At 44.8% G+C, this 24,973-nt stretch overlaps 1 protein-coding gene and 4 non-coding genes across 5 annotated transcripts in view; 1 reads left to right on the forward strand and 4 right to left on the reverse strand.

Annotated features, from left to right (window-relative positions):
* The window catches only part of LOC144484535 (uncharacterized), a 303,312-nt gene that overhangs the window by 184,106 nt on the left and 94,233 nt on the right, over window positions 1-24,973 (reverse strand). The window lies entirely within an intron of this gene.
* trnaq-cug (transfer RNA glutamine (anticodon CUG)) lies at window positions 5,028-5,099 on the reverse strand. The gene has a single exon. It is a non-coding gene; the product is annotated as a tRNA-Gln (tRNA).
* Window positions 9,642-9,713, reverse strand: trnae-cuc (transfer RNA glutamic acid (anticodon CUC)). The gene has a single exon. It is a non-coding gene; the product is annotated as a tRNA-Glu (tRNA).
* On the forward strand, window positions 12,096-12,190 carry trnai-uau (transfer RNA isoleucine (anticodon UAU)). The gene is made up of 2 exons: window positions 12,096-12,133; window positions 12,155-12,190. It is a non-coding gene; the product is annotated as a tRNA-Ile (tRNA).
* On the reverse strand, window positions 20,821-20,910 carry trnap-agg (transfer RNA proline (anticodon AGG)). The gene is given in 2 exon segments: window positions 20,821-20,856; window positions 20,875-20,910. It is a non-coding gene; the product is annotated as a tRNA-Pro (tRNA).

Raw genomic sequence — 24,973 nt, forward strand, 5'->3', positions numbered from 1 at the left:
TCCAAACCTTGCTTGAGTATTTGGAAAAAGTTGAGAGTTCATGGGATTCTTGTGTTGGAATTGGTACGGACGGAGCGCCATGTGTGATAGGGAATGTGAGAGGCTTGGCGGCACTCATCAAGCAGAAAAATCCAGATGTAATATTAACTCACTGTTTTTTACACAGAGAGGCATTAATCACCAAGACCCTTGTAACTGATTTGAAGTTGGTTCGAGATCGGACTGTGCGCATTGTGAACTTCATCAAAGCAAAACAACTAAAGGTGCAGTTATTTGCTCAACTCTGTAAAGACATAGAACATAGAATCATAGAAACCCTACAGTGCAGAAGGAGGCCATTCGGCCCATCGAGTCTGCACCGACCACAATCCCACCCAGGCCCTACCCCCACATATTTAACCGCTAATCCCTCTAACCTATGCATCTCAGGACTCTAAGGGGCAATTTCTTCTTTTTTTTTAACCTGGCCAATCAACCTAACCTGCACATCTTTGGACTGTGGGAGGAAACCGGAGCACCCGGAGGAAACCCACGCAGACACGAGGAGAATGTGCAAACTCCACACAGACAGTGACCCGAGCTGGGAATCGAACCCGGGACCCTGGAGCTGTGAAGCAGCAGTGCTAATCACTGTGCTACCGTGCCACCCATAGAACAGTTCAGCACTGAACAGGCCCTTCGGCCCATGATGTTGTGCCGATCTTTATCTGAAACCAAGATCAAGCTATCCCACTCCCGATCATCCTGGTGTGCTCCATGTGCCTATCCAATAACCGCTTCAATGTTCCTAAAGTGTCTGACTCCACACGTGTCCATTCCACACCCCAACCACTCTCTGCGTAAAGAATCTACCTCGGACATCCTTCCGACATCTCCCACCATGATCCCTATAGGTATGCCCACTTGTAATAGCTCCATCCACCCGAGGAAATAGTCTTTGAACGTTCACTCTATCTATCCCCTTCATCATTTTATAAACCTCTATTAAGTCTCCCCTCAACCTCCTCCGCTCCAGAGAGAACAGCCCTGGCTCCCTCAACCTTTCCTCATAAGACCTACCCTCCAAACCAGGCAGCATCCTGGTAAATCTCCTTCGCACTCTTTCCAGCACTTCCACATCCTTCTTATAGTGAGTTGACCAGAACTGCACACAATATTCCAAATGTGGTCTCACCAAGGTCCTGTACAGTTGCAACATAACCCCACGGCTCTTAAACTCCAACCCCCTGTTCATAAAAGCTAACACACTATAGGCCTTCTTCACAGCTCTCTCCACTTGAGTGGCAACCTTCAGAGATCTGTGGATATGGACCCCAAGATCTCTATGTTCCTCCAGTCTTCAGAACCCTACTTTTGACCCTGTAATCCAAATTTAAATTTGTCCTACCAAAATGAATCACCTCACATATTTCAGGGTTAAACTCCATCTGCCATTTTTCAGCCCAGCTTTGCATCCTATCTATGCCTCTTTGCAGTCTACAACAGCCCTCCACCTCATCCACTCCTCCACCAATCTTGGTGTCATCCGCAAATTTACTGATCCACCCTTCAGCCCCCTCCTCTAAGTCATTAATAAAAATCACAAAGAGCAGAGGACCAAGCACTGATCCCTGTGGCACTCCACTAGCAACCTGCCTCCAGTCCGAAAATTTTCCATCCACCAGCACCCTCTGTCTTCGCTCAGATAGCCAATTACCTATCCAATCGGCCAACTTGCGCTCTATCCCACACCTCCTTACTTTCATCATAAGCCGACCATGGGGGACCTTATCAAACGCCTTACTAAAATCCATGTATATGACATCAACTGCCCGACCTTCATCAACACACTTCGTTACCTCCTCAAAAAATTCAATCAAATTTGTGAGGCACGACTTGCCCTTCACGAATCCGTGCTGACTATCCCGGATCATTCCGCATCTTTCTAAATGGTCGTAAATCCCACCCCGAAGGACCTTTTCCATCAACTTACCATCCACCGAAGTAAGACTAACCGGGCAATAATTACCAGGGTCATTTCTATTCCCTTTCTTAACATAGAATCAAAACATCAATGCCTAATTCTGCACTCAGAGGTTTGCTGGATGTCCCGCGGAAAAGTTTTAAATCGGGTGTTGGAGCTGAAGAACGAATTAAGAGAATTTTTGGAACAAGAAGGGACCCCATTGTACCACCAACTGGATGACAATGACTGGTGTGCAAAGCTGGCATATTTGGCCAATATCTTTTCCCGGTTGAATGTGCTCAATGCCAGTATGCAAGGCCGCGATGACAATATCCTCACAACTAGAGACAAACTAACTGCATTCAAAAAAAAGCTTCAGCTCTGGCTCAGAAGATCAATGCAACATAACCTCGAAATTTTCCCACTGGTAAAAAGTTTTAAAACGAGCAATGAATTGTACGGCCTCAGGCAGGAACATCTTGCAACACTGGTAGAAAAGATTGATCATTACTTCCCATCGTTGTCGACAGAAAAAATCGACTGTGTTAGAGACCGCTTTGCGAATTCCAGCTGTTCAGGTCTGACATTGGATGAGGAGGAGGAAATGGCCTGCATTTCGAGTGATAACACCTTGAAAATGAAACACGGGAGTATGCCACTGGACTCTTTTTGGATATACAACCAGAAACAGTATCCATGCATCTCTTCAAGAACATTAGCGATTCTTCTACAGTTCTCAACGACATATTGTTGTGAACAGGGATTTTTAGCTCTGACAAATATCAAAGACCAGAAAAGAGAAAGGCTTCTTTGTGTTGATGAGGAGATGAGAGTTTGTTTGTCTCAAATTACATCTAATATAAATGAGATTAGCCGACAAAAACAAGCTCACAGCTCTCATTGAGTTTGTATACTTACTTAAGGTTCCATATGTAAGGGGCTCGTCTATAAGTATATTTTGGGAATGAATCATGTTTTTATGTCGCTGCATTGTTTTATACTTTCTGGATGTTGCTTGATCATATTAGAAAGTAGTTGTGTTCTATGTTATGAATCAAGCACTGCTAGGAGGAAAGGCCTTTTTTTTTGTTTTTGAATGCATTTCTTATCAATAAAAATTTTGGTGTGGCGCGAGCAGATTTTTATTCCGAAAGTGCGGCCCAGTGAAAAACGTTTGGGAGCCACTGTCCTCGCGAAACGGCTTCAGCCCCAGAGGACGATTGCTCAAGAATATAAGGAGCTCGGAGGCAGAATCATAGAACCTTTAAAGTGCAGAAGGAAGCCATTCGGCCCATCTAGCCGGCACCAGCAGTATTTCCACCCAGGCTCGATCCCCGTAATCCCATATATTTACCCTGTTCGTCCCCTGATTCTAAGGGCAACGTAACATGACCAATCAATCTAACACGCACATCTTTGGATTGTGCGCCGGGTGCTCGGTTTTCTTCCACACACGCAGACACGGGGAGAACGTGCAAACTGCACACAGTCACCCGAAGCCAAAACTGAATGCCGGGCCCTGGTACTGCGAGGCAGAAGTGCTAACCACAAAACGCACAGTTGTCCGATATCATTCACTGAGTTACCTGTCCGCAGTTCAGCAAGAGTTGGGGTGTTGAGAATAGTGGTTCCACAGAGATTAGAACTCGGATTGTTGGATTCAAAGTCCAGAGTGCTCACCGTTAAACCATGGAACCAGGAGGTCTTTCACCCCGATCTCACACATACACACTCTTGCTCAATTATTGCCAGGCTCCTGTCGAAGGGTTGTTGTTGTTTGACACCACTGCTCCTTTGATTCGACAGAGCGTCAAAGAGTGGCGAAAGATGAAAAAAGAAAGACACTGATGCTGCAAGCATCTGGCGCCAGAGTCTCAGCAAAGTGCATTGACAAATTGTCCTCTCGATTCGTACTTGGTGAAAAATGTAAACGAAATGTCCTTGAGAAAATCAATTATCAGCATTGGCGAAGGAAAGGAAGGTTCCGCCGAGATTTGCACTCAGATCGCTGGATTCAAGGGACAGAGAGCTCACCATTACACCACGGAACACAGAACACGTCAAGGAACTGCAAATGACCTGCGAAACCTGACTATTTCTTGAGAAACCTCCCTAAAGCTCTTGCCTTGAAATGATTTGCTGTAGATTTGGGGCACTCTGTCTTCTGAGATTTTCTGCTATCAACGGTGGCGCATAACGATACGTTGAAATCACACTTGCTGTTGCTGTCACACCGAATGAAAGAGATCAAATTCTTCGAGTGCCCATTTGCCAGCGGTGGGCGCGTTCTGGGATATGTGGTGTACCAGTGAGCGCTCTGGAATCTGAATCCAACAGCCCGAGTTTGCATCGTGCGGAGCCTTGCTTTTTTTTTGCTAAAGCCTATGATGGGTTTGCAGGAGGGCATTTTATTTTAAATAGTCAGAAAGTGGAAATCGAAACACTGACGAAATCTCAGCAATTCCACGGTAATCAAATTGCAGACGGTGCAGCGAATGCCTCTCCTGGCGTCATTGCATCAGTCCCAGAGGATGATTGCTCAGGAATACAATGCGCTGAGAGGCAGGGAAGCCACTGTAGACAGGGGGGGGGGGGGGGGGGGGGGGGGGCGGGGTCCATCTTCATGTGTCGTGTCATTCACTCACTCATCTGTCCCAATTTAAAGAGTTCGGATGCGAGAGGCCAGAGTGCGATCCGTTACACCATGGAATCGACAGCACTGTAACCGAAGACACTAGACTTTTCTCCCAAAACACACACACGTACCTACACTCGCTCTCTCTCACACGCGCGCACACAGACAACACGCACACACACACACTTGCTCAATAATTGCTGGACTCCATTCGAATGGCTGTTGCTCCGGGACCAGCTGCTCCTTTCTTTCAAGAGAGGAGTTAAAGAGAAGAGAAAATATGAAAAGACATTGATGCGCCAGGCATCTGGCGCCAGAGGCTGAGCAATGCGCATTGTAATAGCAGTTGAACTGGCTGACAAATTGCCCTCTCGATTAGTACTTTGTGAAAAAATTGAACGAAACGCCCATCGGCAAATCAACCCTCAGCATTGACTAATTAAAGCAAGGTACCGCCGAGATTTGAACTCGGATCGCTGGATTCAGAGCCCAGTGTGCTCACCATTACACCACGGAACCCAACACGCAATGGTAGCCCGCAAATAATCATGCAATACCTGTGCCAGTTTGAACAGCAGTGAGAAAAACCATTCCCATTCCCCAATTCCGTCAATTACTCACAGCAATTCATATTTACATTGCCCTTGCTGTTTCCTCCTAAAATAATGAGTACGCTTCCTTCAACTGCACTGAATTTCACTGCAGCTCACCACATTCAAAGAGCAATGTGAGCATCGACCTGTTATAAACTTGTAGTAAATCCAGTGAACAGCGTCAGCTGTATACAACTCTGTTTTCGTCACATTGGAAGCCAGTGTGAAAATGTGAACAATTTCTAACCTTAACAGACAGGAAGGAGAGTGTGACTGTGGATAATTGGCACTGTGCACATTGCTAAAATCAGTATCTGGGAGAATCGGGCAGGTGCGATCCTGGTCAACTAGTGGTGAGGGGTCCGCGTTTTCAGGGTCGCAGACTGGCTTCGATGTACTAAGATTTTTTTGCAATGAGAAAAAACCTTGAAGTACTTCCTGATCGAAAGCAGCTCTGTCAGAATCAGTGAAGTGAGATTTGTAGTTTTGCTTGCGAGTTGGAAATGTCACATGTGCAACTGGTCAAGAACAAACACAGAGAGTGAAGGACAGTGATAGGTTGTAAGGTTCTGCCGATGGAGATCGTGATACAACTAACGTCTGGGTGCTAATGGGCCAGATTTAACCGCTTACACTGACAAAAATATCACACATTTCTGGATAAAAATTCCCAGGGTAAGAAGAAAACTTCTCACCGAATGAACATTAAACTCTTTCACCTTAATTGATTGCAGTTTTCATTCAGACACTGAGGTCAACAAAGCGGGATGGAAAAAGATTCAGTTTGATTGGTGACGCTGCCGGAGGGACGGAGAGCTGGAGTTCACCCAGGAAAGCAGCAAAGTTTAAACACGATGGAGTCTAACGTGGGGCTGCAACCAACGATTCTGAAATTACATCTGATATGCTGCGACTAAGCTAACCGTCCTCCTGCTGTAGCGATGCTTGCACCCTTTCTGAACATACGTGAAGCCAAACGCTGTTTCCATCTGGTGCCTCAGCTTGTTCTGAATTCAAAGTTTACAATTAACCGATCAATAAAATCTCCACCGTTACAATGCATTCCTCTCAGTCAGCAGTAACATCATTCCCATCTTCTATTTATTTGCTGCACCTCCTTCCAAACATTACAAACTCCTCTTACATCTTTCACTCTGATCTTTTCTCTGAAACATTTCATGACTAAACTTTTGAACTAATGTTGATAATTTTGTGACGGTAAAAAGCTGTTCATTTCCAAGGCGGAGCTAAAGCACATTGACGCACACAGAGAAACCCAGACACATACACGCACCCAGCGTGACAGAGGCCGAAGGAGAGACAACACACTGAAAACACAACCTGGCTCCGTCTCTGTTCCATTTCTGACTGCAGGTTCCGTGATGCTTTTGTGAATGAACGGAAATGTGCAACGGAGTGTTTGGGTGGATTTGATTCAATTCGCTGTGTGGACATAGAGTTAAAACCAGGAATAATCAGGAATCCCAATGGATTTGAACTCCATCACGTTAACCAGCCAGCCACGATGACTGGCGCTATGAGCTATGAAGCCAACCGCATGCCCATTTTAACAGTTACTCTACTGTAATCAGTGGAACGAGCATCAGAGCGAAGATTTTGTGGGTAATATTTGATTCATAGGAAATGTCTGAGATGGACAATACGAAGTTCAAAGATGTTAATGGAAAGCGGCAGAATTTGAAATGTGTCAGTTACTTTCAGTGATCACTGTCTGCCGTGTGTTTGCCGTGTGATTCTTCGTCAGAGCTTATTGCTGATGTTACATCTCTGACTTTTCCAACTCTAGTGCAAGTACATCCAGCTGGAAGATTAATCTTGCTTCGCCCTTCACAGATGCTATGAGGTGTGTTTGCATTGAATGAAGAATTATAGAAAGTTATTCATTCCTTGGGTGGAAATCAAACCCGAACCACCGTACTGAATCATGACCACGAAACTTCCAGTGAAGCTGATTTAAGAGATTTGCAATCAGTTGATCAAGATCGCTTTACTCATTGCTTCATTTCTGGCCAATTTCGCCTGAGACACATTCACTCAATCACGATATCACTTTATGATTCCAGTAAAATGCACCTTTTTCCTTGTGTTCAGATCCAATTATCCCCACAAACGGAGCAAATTCAAAATGTTCTACTTAGTTATCGATTGTTATAAACCCCGGGCCCTGGCGGTGAAAACACTGATTCGGCATCAATAGATCACCCGGACTCCACCATCACCAGCTCAATGTTGCACTTGTCCATCATTCCTTGTGTCAGTTAATCCATGCTGTCTTGCTCTCTGTCACATACCTTCCGTTTTGTTCTCATTACAGAGCAATTCCCGACTTAAATGCTGCAATAACTCAACCGTTCAATTAAAGCTTTGTGAGAAACGAGAACAATTCTGAAATATGAATCAGTGAGCAATAAAAAGCATTTGGAAATGCTTCTACGCGATCTTGAACCAGGAACGTTTCGCGTGTGAGATGAACGTGATAACGACTACACGACAGAAACACAGCAGTCCGTGTAGCTGAAGCAGATCAGATTTACTGGAGAAGCAACAAGACTGCTTCCACAATCCCGTAAGTTTCTCATTTTACATTGCCTCTTCTGGTTCCTCCAATCAAAATGAATAATGATACATTCCACTGCGAAACATTTTGGCGATCACATGTTTGACCAACGTTATTCTTAACGTTTAAAGCAAATTCAGTGAATATCTGAGAGTGGGGGAATTTGAACTCACTCCTCCACAAATTGCACTATCCTCAATTTAGTGTCCTAGAATTCTCATCAGTGACACCATCAGAAGTGATTGCTACCAGAGCTGTTATTGGCAGTGAACAGAACCAATGAGGCGGGATTGGATCACATGTCCCGTTGAGTCTCCTCCGCCACTTAAAATCAAGATGGGTCCCCAGCTCAACAACCACCTCATCTCAGGAATCAATTCAATGAAGTTTGGTTCCACCCAGACATAGAGAGAATAGAATGAATAAAAAAGAACAAAAGAGGGGAATAGGATAGAGAGACTGAGCGAAGGAATAACCGACGCAGATCTACAAAGAGAAAGATAGAGACGGAGTGGGGAAGACACTGAACGGAAAAAATGCCAATTCCATTTGATTTGAATTAAAGAAAAAGAAAGTTGAAAGCATTGAAAACAGCCAATGCTATGGTCATAAAAATATATTCTGGCAATGGTGCTGAAGAATTCAGATTCAGAACTTACCGCAATCCGAGCTAAGTTGTTCCTACGCTACAACACTGCCATCTAACCGCCAATGCTTCAATTTGCCCAAGATTGCCCGGTTTACAAATATCAGGTCAAATCCAACGCCGCAAATGACCATCAGTCTACTCCTGATCATCAGTACCGTGACGGAAGGGGCAATAAACAATGGTATCAGGAGGAATTCCAATGCAAACTGGAGGAACATCGCCCGACCTCCCGATTCGGCACTTACTGCGTTCCAGACTCAACACTGAATTCAACAACTTCAGAGCATCTCCTTTCCTCCATCTTCTCCCCATTTCCATTTATTTTGTTTTATTTCGTTTGATCTTACTTATTTATTTTTATTACTTTATATCTTTATATATATATATTTATTTTTTTAAATTTCCATGTTTTGCATTGTTTATTTAAAATCTCACTTTCCATTTTGTTGCCCCCTCTCCCTCCACCCCACTCGGGCCGTCTCTCACACATGTTTGGAAAGCAAACCGGAGCACACGGAGGAATCCCACGCAGACACGGGGAGAACGTGCAATCTCCACACAGAGTGACTCGAGAATTTAACCTGAGCCACTGGCGCTGTGAGGCATAATTGCTAACCACTGTGAAACCATGCCGTCCTATTCTACTGCATTTAATTTTACTGCAGTGTTAGTACCAACCTGTGATATACCATTTTGTGGATATTCTGCTGATCAACATTAACTTATCAGCGTTAATGGACGGTGGCTTCCAGCCCCAGGTTGGGGGCCACTGTTTGTACAGAAGGAGGTTTGTACAGAAGAAGCAACTTTGCTGCTTTTCTGGGTGAACTCCAGCTCTCCATTCCTCCGGCAGCGTCACCGCTCAAACTGAGTCTTTTTCCATCCCGCGCTGTTAATCTCACAGTTACTGCTTTCTGAGTGAAAACTGCCTCCAATTCACTGGAGGTCGGAGAGTTACAATTAAAGGTCTTCTTGTCACTGAGTCCGAGATTTGGACCCAGACCTGCGAGGTATTTATGTCAGTAGAAACAATAAAATCTACTCCATCAACAGCCAGATCTTAGCCCACACCACCATCTATATCATCAGCGCTTTGTATCCTATTACTCTCTTTTTTTTGTTCTTGACATGTGACATTTCCAATTCAGACACAAAAGAGGAAACCGACCTACTGCTGATTCCCACAGAACTGGTACAAACCTGGAAGTAACGCAGGATGTTTACGCAGCAATATATCTACTTTCCCTGACCGGGAATCGAACCCGGGCCGCGGCGGTGAGAGCGCCGAATCCTAACCACTAGACCACCAGGGAAGCTGGCTTAAGTTCTTTAAAAGATTGATTTATCCATGAGCCTTCTGCCTTTTATTTTTATTTCAGATTCTTTATTCACAAAAAACAATTTTCTCCTTTAAATTGTCATGTTTAGATCGAACCCAAGGGACTGTTCAGCCAATTAAAACAGCGAATCCTGTTAGCTGCAACATGAAATCGACCGTGAGGTGAAATAGTACCGCAAGCTGGTCATGTGGCACTTCCAATTTCCAAATCTCACCAAACTCATCACTGTGGCTTCTGTGAAACTTGCAAGGTAACACACGGCAGACATTCACCACGGAGAGCAACTGGCAGAACTCATTTATGAAACATTATCCTGCCGCTTCTCTTCCTTTTTCTGTCGCTGCCTCTCATCAAGTTCCCTCTGGTTGTTCATTTCCCAGGGTCAATTAGCTGCTTGATACAGACACAGAGAGTTGGTGAACCCGATCTTCACCTGGAAAGCAAGGGAAGCGAATGTATGACACACGGCATTGAGAGGAGATGGAGTTTAGAGATAACAGGATAAGGAGACACAGATATCTAATCTTCCTGATCCAGTTCCTGATTGCAGGAACGTACACAGTGCCAATTATCGACTGTCACACTCTCCTTCGAGCCTTGAGCACGGAGTTAAGATTTGAAGTGTTTGAAGTCTTGCTACAGTTATTCAGGGTTTGGTTGAGACCACATTTGGAACAGTGTGTTCAGTTTGGATCTCCCCATTTTAGACAAAATAAAAGCAAAATCTGAGGATGCTGGAATCTAAATCAAGAACAGAAAAATCTGGAAAATCTCAACAGCTTTAACGAGAAGGAATAGATTGCATTGAAAAACTGCAGGGATTCTATCATTCTATGAGTTTGATAGGGTGGATGCTGAGACATTATTTTCCCTGGTCCGGGAATCTAAAGCACGGGGGTACAATCTCAGGATAAGGCGCTGATGATTTAGGACTGCGATGAGCAGACATTTCTTCACTTAAAGGATAGTGAATTTGGGGAATTCTCTATGCCAGAGGGTTGTAGATGCTCCATCATTGAACACATTTCAGTTCGGGTTGGATAGGTTTATGATCTATTCAGGAATGAATGGTAGCAGGGATATGGAATTGGAACAAATGCTCAGCCACAAATTCATGTTTCCATTCTAATTGTTAAGCTTAATGGTACAATGGAAGCATGTATATAATATTATATGTAATATGTCAGAAGTCAATAGTCATTAAATAATGTTGGTGACAACAGATAACAGTACAACTGGCAACACTTGAGAGCTATTTTTTATTGACGACCACGGACCCATTGCCAACACGCAACTGTTTGCCTATGAATGCAGATGGTGAGAAAACAGTAAAATCAGCGTCCCTGGGTGGTCTCGAATCACCAACATTCCAATTAACAGCCGAACGCGCTGACCGATTGCGCCACAGAGACTAAGGCAGCAGCTGCTGCTGACGATATTCTAAGCTAGGGTGTCAATAACCACAATCCTCTTTCTGCAAAACCTGTTCCAGAACTGCAGCATGACCGCACCGTTTAGAATTCTATCCAAGTATCTTTGGTTACGTTGATCCCGCAGCATTTCTGTAGTGTGTTGGTTATTCTCATTTTCCTATGAACGTGTAGGTAAAATGAATCCATGTCTCTTATCACAGGGAGCAATTCAAAGGGAGGGAAGGGAACTGACCACCAGAAGCCCAAGGATCCAATAGTTTCCACTCAATCATCAATAACACCATTCACAGCTGTACCTGTATCCAAATATTGTGACCCATTTTCCTCAGGATTTGTTCCAAGAGTTAATATTTTCCTTGTTTTCTCCTCATTTTGAAATGAGATTCGCTTCAATATAGAACTCAAATGGAATTGGAAACCTGACGGACTCATAGTCACTGGGTAACATAAACCCCATGATGTTCATTTCCAGATTCACAACACTCAGATTTTCAATCAAATGGAGGAATCTACTACTGAAACGTTTTGGAAAGTTGGTTTGAATATTGTTTGTGACTCACTCGGATACTGTTTAAATGATACTCGAAGGTTCAGTGAGCGGGATATAATCCATAAACGTTTTGCTGAGCTTGTGTTCTGTGTATTGCGAGGTTTGAACGGGGTTGAATCTTCTGTCCCAGGGATGGGCGGTAACCCACTAATTGAAGCGGCAGTCGCCGCTTTTCTGCTGGCAGCGGATGGATGATTGGAGAATGCGGGGTAAAATGCTGCTGCTTGTCCCTGTCTCACTTACTGTGGAGCTGGTGAAGAGAGAATCATTGATGCGTTTGTTCCCCGTCTCTGTTGCCTCGAATGACTGTTGTTAACGGAGGTGGCGCTGTAAAAGTCTTTAATAATCTGACAAAAATCAGCCCAAAGCAGTGCTCCAGTGGCGCAATCGGTTAGCGCGCGGTACTTATAGAGCAGTACAGCTAGCGGGCTATGCCGAGGTTGTGAGTTCGAGCCTCACCTGGAGCACGTGAGATGGTGTTGGTGCTACTATCGCTTGACCAACTACCATTTTGGGGACGCTTACGGTCGGTAGTGGAATTTGTATTCAATAAATCAAACCTCGCATTGATGACCATGAAACAATTTCCGACTGTTGGAGGAAACCATATGCTTCACTCATGTATTTTAGGAAGGAAATCTGCTGTTATTATCTGGCCTACTTGTGACTCCAGAACTACAGCAATATGCTTGCAACTCAACCGGGGTGGGCATTAAATGCTGGCCAGCGACGCCAGTGTTTCACAAATGACCGAAAGAAAAGCCCGAATGTGCAAGTTTGAAGAAGCTTTCTGAACTGACAGAGCTGGAAACGGGAGCCAGTTAAAGATAATCTGTCGGGTTTGAGTGTGTACAGAAATGTGGAGGGAAGGCGAAATGTAACATCGTGTAAGTTACTGTATTCAGCTAATATTCAGCAATAAACGTGAATTATTTCAATTTTCCTCACCCCGAGGTGAACGTATCTAAAAATGTTTCCTCCCGTTTTCGAATCGGGAATCTTTCGTGTGTTTAGGTGAATGTGATAATTATTACAGACAGAAACGATGCTCGACAACTCTGCAACAGACTGGGGTGTCGAACCGTGCAATTTGATTGTACTTCAGAGTTTCTGAAGTGTGGTGTTTTATACATTCACTTAACATATGAAAGGTTTCCTGTGTGAAATAGAAAACGAACTAACTCATCTCTCAGTGTGAGGAAAAGTTACCTCATTTTCTTTTGTTGTTAAATATTGAAAGAAAACATTATCTCTCAGCCTCACTGCAGTTGCACTTCCCAAGTGTGAAATGTTATTCTGCAAAATGCTCAGTTAAAATAAAGTTTATTTATTAGTCACATGTAAGGCTTACATTAACACTGTAACGAAGACACTGTCAAATTCTCTGGTCGCCAAACTCCGACGGCTGTTCGGGTCAATGCACCGAACCAGCACGTCCATTCAGGCTGTGAGAAGAAACCGGAGGATCCAAAGGAAACTCATGCAAACAACGGGGAGAAAGTGCAAACGTCAAATAGACAGAGACCCAACCGGGAATCGATCTTTAGCACTGTGAGATGGCAGTGTTAACTACTGTGCCACAGTGCAACCACCCTCCCCCCTACCGCCCCCACACCCCCCCTACCGCCACCCCCCCCCCCCCCCCCCCCACCCCCCGGCCACCCAGACATGGTAAAAGAGAAAAGAAATGGCACAAATGTCATTTACTGATTCTAATGGTAGATGAATTTCTCTGCCGCATGAAAAATGGTTTTTAGCCGAATTGTACTTCCACAAATCAGGATATAAAGTTAACTCAGACTGTACAGTTGACCATCAAGTCGCTTTTATCCTGAGCGGACTTTGTGTATTGAAGGGATAATCACATTCTATTCATATTTGCGCAGGTCCCAGGCGCTAAACGGGGCAGAAATGTTGTCAAAACTCACTGCTCTGAAGTTTCCGAATTGAAGTTTATTGTGAAATGTGAACTCAATTGGGTATCAATCGAAATATTTAATATTTATTCTTCACCATTTCATAGAAAACAGACACAGCTAAGTCGTCAGTCCTTTTTGCTGGCAGGGGATGTTTGGAGAGTGGGGGCTGGAAGATTGCTGCTTTTCCCTGTCTCACTCACCGTGTAACGGAGAAAGAGAGAATAATTAATGAGTTTGAGAGAATGGAATAATTGAATGGATTTCTAATGGGTTAGTTAAGTCTAACAGTCAGAGCCCATCCATTGCAGACACATCCATGTCACCGGGAACCAACTCTCCCACAACTGTCAGACAGTTCACCCTTCAATCTCCTCTGGTTCCGGTTCCCAAAGAGTTTCTAAAGATTCGCAAAGCTGGAGACAGTGTTTTCTTGTTTGCTTCCTTCTCCATTTTCCCCAACTGCCAACTGACAATATTTTCCAAAATCTCTGCTCAATTATCCGCCTTGCATCATGTCCAGAGATGAGGAAATTCAGTTTTGTGGTGAGGTTATAGAGACCGGACTGTACTCTTGAGAGCAACGGTTAGTTAAATAGAGATTTCACGGAGCTACGGGGATAATTGAATGTTTTGGAGATCTCCTCCAAGAAGACATAGAGCCTCAACATAGGTTGAGCGGTTCGCTCAATATAGGCATAAAATGGTTCGGCACAGACAAGAAGGGCCAAAAGGCCTGTTTCTGAGCTGTAATTTTCTATGGTTGTATGGTTCTATGGGTAGGGGTAGATGATCAGGGAATTTATTGATCTCAACATGGAAACGTTATCCCGTTCTCGCTGGCCTCAACGCTGAATACTGTTGGGATTAGTCACATTTCCCCGAGGGAACGAAGGAGAATAGTTTGGGCTGGGATTCAAGCTCCTCTGATATCAGCGAATAACTTTGGCAAACATCAAACTTCAAACAGACAGTCCGTGAGCAGTTTCCAGTTACATGAACTGAAGACATTGAACTGATCTCGTTAGAACGTACGGTGTTTATAGTGTAAATGTTATTTAATCGCCACAAGCACCTTCCCTTTCCAGCCACTGAACTGTGAAAAATATATGCTTCTGTTCTGCTGTGTGATTTATCTCTGAGATTATTGTTCAAGATGACAGCAGATTCTGGGGAGTGGCCGGGGGGGGGGGGGGGGGGGGGAGAGGGAGGTGTTGGGGGGAAGGGGGGTATGTGATGTTTAATGCGAAGCCGCATTTAGTTCAATATTTCTTTGCGTTCTTCCAGGACACCGTGGAGGAGATTCTGTTTCACAAACAGCGGCTGCAGTCACCGTCACTGAAGGAGATGATGTTCAGTTGCTCTGTGATTATACAGCTACAAGCAACACCCCTTACTTATTCTGGTACCGTCAGTATCCCAGCGGGACCATGGAGTTCCTGCTGACGAGACATAGAGTTAGCGAGAACACAGAGAGATTCCCAGAGGACCGTTTTTTAGCGGAGCTCAATTGCACAACCCGCACCGTCCCGCTGAAAGTGTCTAAAACGGAGCTGGCACCCTCTGGCGTGTGTTATTGCGCATTGAGACCCACAGAGAAACAGAACTGGGCTGAACCTGTACAAAAACTGTCAGAGCCTCACAAAATAGCAGAGCGTTAGGCAAACATTGTGACCAGAGTGAGTCTGAACCATAGAAAACCATAGAAAACCACAGAAACTTACAGTTCAGAAACAGGCCTTTTGGCCCTTCTTGTCTGTGCCGAACCATTTTTTGCCTAGTCCCACTGACCTGCACTTGGACCATATCCCTCCACACCCTCTCATCCATGAACCCGTCCAAGTTTTTCTTAAATGTTAAAAGTGACCCCGCATTTACCACTTTATCCGGCAGCTCATTCCACACTCCCACCACTCTCTGCGCGAAGAAGCCCACCCTAATATTCCCTTTAAACTTTTCTCCTTTCACCCTTACCCATGCCCTCTGGTTGTTTTCTCCCCAGCCTCAGCGGAAAAAGCCTGCTTGCATTCACTCTATCTATACCCACCAAAATCTTATACACCTCTATCAAATCTCCCCTCAATCTTCTACGCTCCAGGGAATAAAGTCCCAACCTATTCAATCTCTCTCTATAACTCAGCTTCTCAAGTCCCGGCAACATCCTTGTGAACCTTCTCTGCACTCTTTCAACCTTATTTACATCCTTCCTGTAACTAGGTGACCAAAACTGTACACAATACTCCAAATTCGGCCTCACCAATGCCTTATATAACCTTACCATAACACTCCAACTTTTATACTCGATACTCCGATTTATAAAGGCCAATGTACCAAAGGCACTCTTTACGACCCTACCCACCTGTGACGTCACTTTTAGGGAATTCTGTACCTGTATTCCCAGATCCCTCTGTTCAACTGCACTCTTCAGAGTCCCACCATTTACCCTGTACGTTCTACTTTGGCTTGTCTTCCAATGTGCAATATCTCACACTTGTCTGCGTTAAATTCCATTTGCCATTTTTCAGCCCATTTTTCTAGTTGGTCCAAATCCCTCTGCAGGCTTTGAAAACCTTCCTCACTGTCCACTACACCTCCAATCTTTGTATCATCAGCAAATTTGCTGATCCAATTTACCACATTATCATCCAGATCATTAATATAGATGACAAACAACAATGGACCCAACACCGATCCCCGCGGCACACCACTAGTCACAGGCCTCCACTCAGAGAAGCAGTCCTCCACAACCACTCTCTGGCTTCTTCAATTGAGCCAGTGTCTAATCCAATTTACTACCTCCCCATGTATACCTAGCGACTGAACCTTCCTAACGAACCTCCGATGCGGGACCTTGTCAAAGGCCTTGCTGAAATCCAGGTAGACAACATCCACCGCCTTCCCTTCATCCACTTTCCTGGTAACCTCCTCGAAAAACTCTAATAGATTGGTCAAACATGACCTACCACGCACAAAGCCATGTTGACTCTCCCTAATAAGTCCCTGTCTATCCAAATATTTGTAGATCCTATCCCTTATCACACCTTCCAATAACCTGCCCACCACCGATGTCAAACTTCCTGGCCTATAATTTCCAGGATTCCTTTTGGAACCTTTTCTAAACAACGGAACAACATGAGCCACCCTCCAATCATCCGGCACCTCCCCCGTGAATACTGACATTTTAAATATGTCTGCCAGGACCCCTGCAAGTTCAACATTAGCTTCCCTCAAGGTCCGTGGGAATGCCCTGTCTGGTCCTGGGGATTTATCCACTCTGATTTGCCTCAAGACAGCGAGCACCTCTTCCCCTTTAATCTGGAAAGGTTCCATGACCTCCCTACCTGTTTGCCCTATTTCCGTAGACTCCATGCCCGTTTCTTCCGTAAATACGGATGCAAAAGAAAATCAGTTAGTCTCTCTCCACTTGTCTGCATGATGCAGAAATCCACCAAAGGCACTTTAGACAGCATCTTCCAAACCCATGACCGCTTCCATCCGGCAGCTCCCGCCACCACCACCCCGCCCCACGCCCCACCCCCCCTCCCACCGCCCCCCCTACCCCCCCCCCCCCCCACGCCCTCCCCCCCCCCCCCTCCAAAGCCACACAGCCAACACCACCCTCAAGTCCCTCAGCATTCTGATTTGGAAATATATCGCCGTTCCTTCACTGTCATTGGGACAAATTCGTGGAATTCCCTCCCTAACAGCACTGTAAGTGTACCTGTACAAATGGATGCAACGTTTCAAGAATGCAGCTCACCACTACTTTCTCAAGGGTAAATACTGATGGGCAGCGCATGCTGATCTTGCCAGCGACACCCACACGAACAAAAAGAAACATCAAGGCAGCTCACTGAACCCATAATCATGGGGCCAGCTGACGAGGTGAATGGAGATAAAATGAACGTCAAGTTACATAGCCAACCCTGTTGATCATATCTTTATTTTCGAGCGATTGTGTTGTGTTGATATATTTCTCACAGTTTGTGCTCAGATTCTCAAACGAAACCCCATGTGAACCAATCCCCGAGTCAGCAATGCAAAGAAAGAAACAAAATCTGCAGCTCATGAAATCTGATAAAATCTTCGTGGGAGAGAGCGGCACAGTGGTTAGTTCTGCTGGCTCACAATACCAGGGACCTGGTTTCGATTCTGGGGTTAGTCACTGTCTATGTGGATGGAGATATACAGCTTCTTCAAGCTGCAGCAGTAGCTCACCTATAGCTCTAGTGACCTAATGCGTAAGGCACTGGCTTCCTAAACCAAGTGAGCGTGTGTTCGCGTCCCTTCTGGGATGCGGCTTATTTTAACACTTAGGTGTCCAACATTGGCAAATGCATTTCTTGCCAACTTATCCTGGCTATTTCTGGGCAGATATGTTTTGGGTGGCACATTGGTTAGCACTGCTGCGTCAAAACGCCAGAGTCCGAGGTCAAATCTGGCATCGGGTCACTGTGTGTGTGGAGTTTGCACATTCTCCCCGTATCTGCATGGGTTTCCTCCGGGTGTTCCGCTTTCCTCCCATTGTTCAAAGATGTGCGGCTAATGTTGATTGGCCGTGTTAAATTGGCCCTCGTGTCAGGGGGAGTAGCAGGGTGAATGCATGGAGTTACAGGAGTGGGGCCTGGATGGGATTGTTGTCCGTACAGACTTGATGGGCCGAATTGGCCTCGTTCTGTACTGCAGGGATTCTATGATTCTAATGGAACCTTATAACATTCTGACCGGATGAAACAGGGTAGATTCAGAAAGAATGTTCTCGTTAGTGGGGAGTCCAGAACTCGGGATAATAGTTTGAGGATAACGGCTGAGATGATGAGACTTCCTTCAGCCAGAGAGTGGTGAATTTGCAGAGTTCACTCCCACAGAAAGTAGTTGAGGCCAAACACTATGATTTCAAGAGAAGTTTAATATAGCTCTTGGGGCTAAATGGTGGATCAGGGTATTGAATTTGATTATCAGGCATGACAACAATGAATGGGAGATGATGTTCCAATGACCTACTCCTGGTTTCGATGTTTTGATGTAACAGGGATAAGAAGAAACAGTAGGGCTAGTCTCGGATTTCAACTCGGGATGTCGGTGGTTAAGGCATACCAAAATGCGATTCATACCCCTACACCAAGGAGCCTATAAGCAGCCACTGATTGAAAGAAAAGATGCTCTCTTGGTCAGTCAAAACCGATCAGATAACTGCAGCGAAGGCGGAAGATGCTGCAGAAACTTAGGAATTCAGGCAGAATTTGTGGACAGGGAAACAACGCTCATCTTTTCCGTCCATGGCCTTTCATTACAACAGGAAAAGGTGAAAAATGTGGGAATTTGAAACGACTGAAACTCAGGAGGGAGGAAATTTAACAACAGGAATAGTCTGGAAGTCAGGAGAAATGAAACGATTTGATTTGGTTTTACTTATTATTGTCACATGTATTAGTATACAGTGAAAAGCATTTTTTCTTGCGCGCTATACAGACAACGTGTACTGTTCATAGAGAAGGAAACGGGACAGTGCAGAATGTGGTATTACAGTCACTGTCAGGGTCTAGAGAAAGATCAACTTAATGCAAGGTAATGTCCATTCAAAAGTATGATGGCTGCAGGGAAGAAGCTGTTCTTCAGTCGGCTAGCACGTGACCTCAGACTTCTGTATCTTTCTCTCGAAGGAGGAAGATGGAAGAGAGAATGTCCGGGGTGCGTGGGGTCCTTAACTATGCTGGCTGCTTTGCCGAGGCAGCAGGAAGCGTAGACAGAGTCACTGGATGGGAGGCTGGTTTGAGTGATGGATTGGGCTACATTCACGACCCTTTGTAGTTTATTGCGGTCTTGGGCAGAGCAGGAGCCATATCAAGCTGTGATACAACTAGAAATAATGTTTTCTATGGTGCACCTGCAAACCTTGCTGACAGTCGTTGCTGACATGCCAAATTTCCTAAGTCTTCTAAGAAAGTAGAGGCGTTGATGGGCTTTCTTCACTATAGTGTCGGCATGGGAGGCCAGGACAGGTTGTTGGTGCTCTGGAGACCTAAAAACCTGAAGCTCTCGACCCATTCCACTTCGTCCCCTTTGATGGAGACAGGGGCATGTTCTCCTCTACGCTTTCTGAAGTCAATGACAATCTCCGTTTTATTGACATTGAGGGAGAGATGACAGAAATGAGAAATGAGAAAATACTTTGCGGATCACGGCCTCAGGGTGAGGTACGCACTAAATCAGAAAATGAGTACACCACAGAATGAGGCCATGCGAAGGAATGGCAATATAATTCCAAGTCAGGATGGTGAGTGACTTGGAGGAGAACTTGCAGGTGGTGATGTTCCCATGTGTCTACTACCCTTTTCCTTCTGGATGGAAGTGGTCATGGATTTCGAAGGTGCTGTCTAAGGATCTTTGGTGAATTGCTACTGTGTGTCTTTTAGATGCACATCGCTGCTACTGAGCATCGGCTGTGGTGGGATTGAATGCTTGTGGATGTGGTGCCAGTCAAGCGGGCTGCTTTGTCCTGGATAATGTCAATCTTCTTGTGTGTTGTTGGAGCTGCACCCATCCAGGCGAGGTGGGAATATTCCATCACGCTCCTGACTTGTGCCTTGTAGATGGTGGACAGACTCTGGGGAGTCAGGAGGTGAGTTATTCGCCGCAGTATTCCTGGCCTCTGACCTGCTCTTGTAGCCATTGTGTTTATGTGGCGAGTCCAATTGAGTATCTGGTCAATGGTAACCGTATGGATGTTAACAGTAGGGGATTCAGTGATGGAAAAACTATTGACTGTCAAGAGGTGGTGGTTAGATTTTCTCTTATTTGTGATGGACATTGTCTGGCATTTGTGTGGCGCGAATGTTACTTGCCACTTGTCAGCCCAAAGTCTAATATAATGCAGCACACTGCGGACTTTCAAAATCTGAAATAAAAACAGAAAATACTGGGTTATGTCAGTATTTCTGGAAGTACCTGTGGAGCGAGAATCAGAACTAACGCTTCCCGTCCAGCTGTCACGTGGCAGGCGCAGACATGATGGGTGTCCGCGCCTGCCATGTGGGTGTCCCAGTGGGCTCTATCCGTGCTGTAAAATTCTGTGCCTTTATTACTCTTTTTCGGAGCCAGTCAGCAGAAAGCCATCCCGCCGTTTGCACCTGAAATAAATCAAAATATCTCCTTTCGAACACAATATTTCGGTCAAAACGGGGCTCGTCCGGGATTTGAACCCGGGACCTCTCGCATGCTAATGGGGCGAGGTACCCTAAGCGAGAATCATACCCCTAGACCAACGAGCCTGCACGTTAGTAGCTAGCAAAATAAAAATTGTTTAACTTTCTACAAAGCAGTTCTGACACCTCGAGTGAAAGCCGAAATTGATTAAATAACTTACCGCATCAGCATTTGTGGACTTTAAATTCCAGCAAAATATCCGTCCAATATTGTTACCTCGACTGTTTGCAACTGGGGGTTTTTGTTTATAAAGTACACATGTTACAGTCAATAATTTTAACCAGCAACTTCAACATGTGACAACTCTGAGTCTGCCTTTGAAACTTGATCACTTTTGAAAGGTGTGGTCTGTCTGATGACATGGTTCACCAGGGAGATCTGTGGGTTTGTGTGAAAGGATCGGGGAGCGATTGGACTTGATGTGATAGTAATATGAGTAAAAACATGTCAAACTTCCCAACAGTGACAATCAGTAACCTCAGTGAGGGAAAACAATTAGACGGGACTGTATTGTCAGGTTAACTATGAGTAAATTTTCGCTGATTTTTAACCCCATGTGTTGTCCTGACAATGAATCATTGATTATCGACCTGTGCCAGATTTTGTATGAGGCCCGCGGGAGCCTCATTCACTGTGGCTCTCAGTGCACAGTAATTCTCGGTGTTGTCTGTCACCTTCAAATCTTTCATGGGCAAGTGAAAAGTGCTTTGTTTCAGGTTGAGATTCCCGCTGCAATGTAAAAAACCTTGAGACCCGTACATTCGCGGCTCTGAGCAGTCAATGAGGAGCTCGGTGTGTATACTGGCGATACCAGAACAGTAATGTTGTACAGTTAAACTCTGTCCCGAGTAACTGCAGGGTATTGCTGAATCTTCACCCTCTGCTGCTTCAACACCTGGTCCTGACTGGGACACTGAGTCACCGTTACTCATGTCTGAAAATAGGTAACAGACACGCAGTGGGTTAGAAGGAGTAACAACAATGGAATAATCCCCTCCAGATGGAAATGGGGAATGAATGTGGTGACTGGCAGATTTCACGCAGAAGTTCAAAATGACACACCTGTAATCAGGACAATAACCAGAGTGAGACAGAGTTTCACCCCCATGGTTCGAGTCTGAACAGCAGAAACAGAGAGACTGATCACTGTCTGAATCTGATCTGCAATTGGAGATGTTGAAACAGTCAGGGGGATGTTATGAGGTCCAAAGTGACTCCATCTCTCCGCCCATCTTTACATCTTCAAACAGACGCTTCCTTTAGAAAGGGATTGTGATCTTTCATCAGTGATCAGAGAGCGCCCTCCCGTGGACAGCACAGCCGCATATTGGTTTCTTTTTGTTTATTACAAATACGTTAATGCAAAACAGTTACAAATACACAAAGAACAAATGTGAAAAAATACATTACCAATGGCTAACGCCATCCATTTATCAGTTACTACCTTCCATTTCGGAAGGGTTCATCGTCAATTACAGTTTTCCAGGGCATTGCCCTCAAAATACACCTCCATTTACAAATCATAATCTACAAATCTACAAACATTAACACAACACTACAACTGTACACAACAAAAAAATAAACACTCAGCCGCATATTGGAAACAGGGACACACGCGGCAACCTGAAAAGACTGACACTTATAGAGAACATTGAATCATAGAACCCCTACAGTACAGAAGGAGGCCATTCGGCCCAGCGACTCTGTACCGACCACAATTCCACCGAGGCCCTATTCCCGTAACCGCACACATAATCTCCCTGACACTAGGGGTCAATTTATCATGGCCAATCCACCTAATCCGCACATCTTTGGTCTGTTGGAGGAAACCACAGCACCCGAGGAAACCCAGCAGACATGCGGAGAACAGATACACACACGGTCACGTGGAAAGACCAACACGAATAAGGATATATAACCATATAGATATATGCCCAGACAGTGACATCAATTCTAACGTCCCTCGTTATAAATCCAGAATTATTCTGCAGATTTCTGACACCTATTAGTTTGCGTTGCTAACCATGATAATGCATGAATACCTCCACCTCCGTGTTCACTGGAAGTCTCGGATACTGCACAGAATCAACACAGAGACCAGTAAACTAAGTGATAGATTCCCAAACCGATCGACTCAAACATAGAGTCATAGAGTCAAAGAACAAAGAACAATACAGCACAGGAACAGGCCCTTCGGCCCTCCAAGCCCGCGCCGCTCCCTGGTCCCAACTAGACCATTCTTTTGTATCCCTCCATTCCCACTCCGTTCATGTGGCTATCTAGATAAGTCTTAAACGTTCCCACCACCTCCACCACCTTGCCCGGCAGCGCATTCCAGGCCCCCACCACCCTCTGTGTAAAATACCTCCTTCTGATATCCGTATTAAACCTCCCCCCCCCACCCCTCATCTTGAACCTATGACCCCTCATGAACGTCACCACCGACCTGGGAAAAAGCTTCTCACCGTTCACTCTATCTATGCCTTTCATAATTTTATACACCTCTCTTAGGTCACCCCTCATCCTCCGTCTTTCCAGTGAGAACAACCCCAGTTTACCCAATCTCTCCTCATAACTAAGCCGTTCCATACCAGGCAACATCCTGGTAAACCTCCTCTGCACTCTCTCTAAAATCTCTGGAGGTTTACAGCATGGAAACAGGCCCTTCGGCCCAACTTGTCCATGCCGCCCGTTTTTGTTTAAACCCCTCAGCTAATCTCAATTGCCCCCATATGGCCCATATCCCTCTATACCCATCGTACCCATATACTATCTAAATGCTTTTTAAAAGATAAACTTGTAACGGCCTCTACTAATACCTCTGGCAGCTTGTTCCACGAGACACACGGACAATCACTAAGAAAGATAACCAAGCAGATTGGCACAGCCATTGACACACAAAAGAGACATGAACTCATTGGCAACGTAAAAAGCGTGCTAGCTCCAGAGTAAACTTCCTGAACTGGAATTCCCTGGTGTGGTGTAAGTGCGGCAATATCGTGTTAGATATTCATTGCGATGGAACACAACATTTTAACAACAGGAGCAGTCAGAAATCTATTTCTCATCAATGGTGATCATTGATTGACAAATCGACGTGGACCCTTTTGCAGAATAAGCAATAATGGATGTATTTATTTTTACGCCAAACATATTCTGGATGTGTCCGTGTGCAAAACATCTTTACTAGTGTCACAACCAGGCTTACATTAATACTGCAATTAATAATTCAAGTTACTGTGAAAATCCTCTCGTCGCCACATTCCGCCGCCTATTCGTGTACACGAAGGAGGAATTTCAATTGAACCCGGGTCCCTAGCATTGTGAAACAGCAGTACTAACCACTGTGCCACTGTGTTGGCCTATGTGAAGTCCGTGTGAATAAGACAGATTCTCCATCCATTCTCGAGGTTTTCGGATTGGATGTTCAGGACACAGGAGGACAGCACAAGAAGACTGCTTCAGGTGTAGGTGATTTATTCTCGTCTGTTATATTCCACACTCTGTGGAAGGTTGTGGAGTAAATGTAGTTATATTAGGTATAATTCAGAAATAATGAGGAGATGCTTCATCAGATTTAAATTCGTTTTGTAAAATCGATATAAAATCAATTGCAAAAATAAATATATGTTTACGTTGAAAACTATATCAGGAAGCTAAATCCAATACTTGCTGCCATTGGGTAAGGGAAAGGTTGTTAAAGCAAATTGTCCATCGATTCCGCAGAAACTCCTTCTTCAAATTGGGATTTTTCAATGACTTAAAAGGGAGAAACATCAACTTCATGGAATGAGAGGAGGAAATTGAAATTGGAACAAAGAACTGCTCAGGACAGGAACAGGCCCATCGGCCCATCAATCCCGCAACGACATCTTAATTATTTAGCTCCTCATAAAATAATTCGCAAAGATCTGATGGATTGATGAGCCTCTCATCGTTCTGTGACATTGTTAACCATTTTCAATCATTTTTAGATTAATGGGTCTCCAGCATTCCCAACGAATATTGCAACATATCAACTCAGCCCCATTGGGCTGCGGAGCAGCCAACAGTTTCTGTGGTGTAGTGCTAATTGCATTTGCCTCACGCACGCAAGGGCCCACGTTCGAAATCGAGCAGAAGCATTAA

Source organism: Mustelus asterias, unplaced genomic scaffold, assembly GCF_964213995.1.
Source record: "Mustelus asterias unplaced genomic scaffold, sMusAst1.hap1.1 HAP1_SCAFFOLD_114, whole genome shotgun sequence".
Classification (NCBI taxonomy): domain Eukaryota; kingdom Metazoa; phylum Chordata; class Chondrichthyes; order Carcharhiniformes; family Triakidae; genus Mustelus; species Mustelus asterias.